Here is a 4,525-nt window from a genome sequence, read left to right as displayed (position 1 = left end):
TCCATACAAATTTTAGGATTATTTGTTCTAGCTCTGTGAAGAACGCTGGTGTTATTTTGATAGGGATTGCATTGGGTATGTAGATTGCTTTGGGTAGTATCGACATTTTAACAATATTTGTTCTTCCTATACAGGAGCATGGAATCTTTTTACATTTCTTTGTGTCTTCTTCAATTTCTTTCATAAGTTTTCTATAGTTTTCAGCATATAGATTTTTCACCTCTTTGGTTAGATATATTCCTAGGTATTTTATGGTTTTAATTGGATGTCTTTTATTTCTTTTTCTTGCCTCATTGCTGTGGCTAGAACTTTCAGTACAATGCCAAAAAGAAGTGGTAAGGGGCACCTGGGTGGCTCAGTCGGTTAATAACACGTCCAACTCTTGATTTTAACTCAGCTCATGATCTCACAATTCATGAGTTCGAGCCCCATGTCAGGCTCTGTGCTGATGGTGCAGAGCCTGCTTGGGAGTGTCTCTCTCTCTCCCTCTCTCTCTGTCCCATGCTCTCTCTCTCTCTCTCAAAATAAACAAACTTTAAAAAAAAAAAAAGAAGTGGTAAAAGTGGACATCTTTATCTTATTCTTGATCTAGGGAGAAAGTCATTGGATATTATGTTAGTCATGGGTTTTTCATGAATGCCCTTGATCATGTTGAGAAAGTTCCCTTCCATTCCCAGCTTTCTAAGCATTCTATCATGAAGGGGTGTTGGATTTTGTCAAATGCTTTCTCTGTGAAGGATTTTTGGACCCATATTCATAAGGGGTAGTGGTCTAGTTTTCTTATATCTTTGTCTTGCTCTGGTATCAAGGTAATGCTCGTGGAATGAAGGGAAAGGAAGGCCCCACACAATGGATTGGGAAGTATTTCCTCCTCTTCATTATTTTAATGAGTTTAAGAAGGATTGGTGTTAATTCTTTAAATGAAGCTATCTGGTCCAGGACTTTTCTTTTAGGAGTTTTTTTTTTTTTCCTTAAGTTTATTTATTTTGAGAAAGAGAGTGCACACACATGGAAGAGAGTGAGTGGAGGAGGGGGAGAGAGAGAGAGGGAGAGAGATAGAGTCCCAAGCAGGCTCCACTGCCAGCATGGAACCCGACTCGGGGCTCAATCTCACAAACCACAAGATCATGACCTGAGCCAAAACCAAGAAGCTTAACAGACTGAGCCACCCAGGCACCCCAGGAGGTTTTTGATTACTGATTTCCTTGGTCCATTTGGGTTGCTTTAACAAAATGCATGGATGGGTGGCTGATTAACAATAGAAAATTGTTTCTCATTTGTTCTGGAGGCTAGAAATCTGAGAACACAGTGCCAGCATGGTCAGGTGAGAGCTCTCTTACTGGCTGCAGACTTCTTGTGATGTCCTTACATGGTGGAAGGGGCAAGCAAGTCCTCTGGGGCCTCTTTTATAAAGATGGGTCCCATCTCAATCATCTCCCAAATGCCCTATCTCCTCATACCATCCTTTGGGGGTTAGGATGTCAACATATGAATTTAGGGGGAACACATTCAGATCACAGCAATGATTCAGTCTCTTTACACATGATAGGCCTGTTGAAATTTTCTATTTCTTTTTTTTTTATTTTTTTTGATGTTTATTTCTGAGAGAGGGACAGAGCTCGACTGGGGGAGGGGCAGAGAGAGAGTGAGACATAGAATCTGAAGCAGGCTCCAGGCTCCAGGCTCCAGGCTCCGAGCTGTCAGCACAGAGCCCGATGCAGGGCTCGAACTCACAAACTACAAGATCATGACCTGAGCCGAAGTCGGACACTCAACTGACTGAGCCACCCAGGTGCCCCCCCCCCCCGTTTTTCTAATATTTTGAAATTTTCTATTTCTTTTTGAATCAGTTTTGGTAGTTTGTGTTTCTAGGAATTTGTCTATTTCATCTAAGTTACCTAATTTGTTGGCATATAATTAATTATTCATAGTATTCTCTTAGGATCCTTTTTAATGGGGGAATTCAAGCTAACTTTATTAATAATCACATTGTTCATATCTTACCAATAAACATACTTTTAAAAAAATTTACCATTTATTTTTGAGAGAAAGAGACAGAGCGTGAGTGGGAGAGGGGCAGAGAGAGAGGGAGACACAGAATCTGAAGTAGGCTCCAGGCTTTTAGCTGTCAGCAGAGTCTGATGAGGGGCTCAAACTCACAAGCAGTGAAATCATGACCTGAGCTGAAGTCACACAACCAACCGACTGGGCCACCCAGGGGCCCCCTTTTTTTTTTTAATTTTTTTTTTTTTTTTTACCAATAGACATATTTTAATGATGACAATTTAATACCACCCCAGATATAAATAAAAATACGTACTCTCAAGGGGCACCTGGGTGGCTCAGTCGGTTGAGTGTCTGACTCTTGCTTTCAGTTCAGGTCATGGTCTCATGGCTTGTGAGTTGAAGCCCCACGTTGGGCTCTGTGCTGACAGTACAAAGCCTGCTTGGGATTCTCTCTCTTTCTCTCTCTCTCAAAATGGATAAATAAACTTTGTTAAAAAGTTTTTAAAAAAATACATATTCTTGGGGCACCTGGGTGGCTCAGTCGGTTAAGCATCCAACTTCAGCTCAGGTCATGATCTCGCGGTCCGTGAGTTCGAGCCCCGCGTTGGGCTCTGTGCTGACAGCTCAGAGACTGGAGCCTGCTTCCAATTCTGTGTCCCCCTCTCTCTCTGCCCCTCCCCCGCTCATTCTCTCTCTCTCTCTCTCTCTCTCTCTGTCAAAAATAAACATTAAAAAAATTAAAATTAAAAAAAAATTTTAAATACATATTCTCAAAGGACAGAAAAGGCTTGAGATAGAGATCAAGATATCAGTCATAAATGATTTGCATTCGGGGGGGGGGGGGAGCAATAATAAATGTTCCCAGCTTTTCTTGTTTATTATTCTTTAATTTCTCTGAAGTTTACCCAACGTGGGGCTTCAACTCATAACTCTGAGAACGAGAGTCACGTGCACTTCTGACTGAGCCAGCCCGGCACCTCACTCATGGCCTTTCTTTATCAAGTGTAACAGGGCTGGGGTCTGCAGTGATGCCTTCTCAGTTCTCCAATATCTGCATCCCACTCAGGTGGCTCCACGCAGTCCAGAATGAAGGCCATCTCCTTTGGGACAGAGCAGCATGTGGACTTCCATCTCCCATCATTGGGTCCCAATGTCCTAGGGACCATGTCTCAAATTAAGTCACCATGAACTATTTGACTAGAACAAGTAATGGGATAAAGCTGAAGTGTAAGCCTTCCAATTGGATTTCAGGTGAAGTAACAGCAAATTGGAAAGAGATGCAAAGATGTTTCAAGAGTCTTGGAAATTCACAGTCATCTAAGAATACACTTCACTCAATTTCAGAAAAAAATCCCAGACTCCCCTAACTCCTGGTCCAGGCATTGATATTCTCCTATGATATTTCCTTTGCTGAAAAAGGAACATTGGAGCTTAGGAGGGAACACTTTGATAAGATTTCAAGTATTTTCCTAGCTTTCCATTTTCTCTTCTATATATACTCCAATTAAATTTTATTTTGTTTAAAGGCAATTTTTAATGTTTATTTACTTATTCTGAGGGGGACGAGCACGAGCGGGGGAGGGGCAAAGAGACATAATCCCAAGCAGATTCCATTGCTGTCAGCACAGACCCCGATGTGGGGCTCGATCCCACGAACCATGAGATCATGACCTGAGCCAAAATCAAGTTAGACACTTAACCGACTGAGCCACCCAGGAGCCCCATCCAATTAAATTTTAAACAGTAGCTGGGGGCCACCTGGGTGGCTCAGTCGGTTAAGCATCCAACTTTGGCTCAGGTCATGATCTCGCGGTTTGTGAGATTGAGCCCCACATCGGGCTGTGTGCTGACAGCTCAGAGCCTGGAGCCTGCTTTGGATTCTGTGCCTCCCTCTCTCTCTCTCTGCCCCTCCTTCACTTGTGTGCTCTCTTGCTCTCTCGCTCTCTCAAAAATAAACATTAAGAAAAATTCGTAAAAAATAAAAATAAATAAACAGCGTTGGTCATCCAGAAGCACAGACTGTCATAGTTTTCATGTCCCCTATAGTGCCTTGCTAAATATACATTTGTTGACGGAATCTTTTAAAAATGATTATTTTTGAGAGAGAGAGAGAGAGAGAGAGAGAGAGAAAGAGCATGGGGAAAGGGCAGAGAGAGGGAGACAGAGGGTCTGAAGCAGGCTCTGCACTGACAGCAGCAAGCCTGATGCAGGGCTTCAACTCATGAATCTTTAGACCATACCCTGAGCCCAAGTCAGACACTTAATTGACTGAGCCACCCAGGGGCCCCTAGTTGAACCTTTAAACCCACAAGTAAAAATTTACTGCTGTAAAATGTAAAGTCACTGGTAAAAATTGATCTTTCAATCAACATAGATCATGGAGGGGCACCTGGGTGGCTCAATTGGTTAAGCATCTGACTCTTGATTTCGGCCTAGGCCATGATCTCGTGGTTCGTGAGTTCGGGCCCCACATCAGGCTTTGCTCTGGCATCGTGGAAACCTGCTTGGGATTCTCTCT

Source organism: Leopardus geoffroyi, chromosome X, assembly GCF_018350155.1.
Source record: "Leopardus geoffroyi isolate Oge1 chromosome X, O.geoffroyi_Oge1_pat1.0, whole genome shotgun sequence".
Classification (NCBI taxonomy): domain Eukaryota; kingdom Metazoa; phylum Chordata; class Mammalia; order Carnivora; family Felidae; genus Leopardus; species Leopardus geoffroyi.
This window is presented reverse-complemented; position numbering follows the sequence as displayed.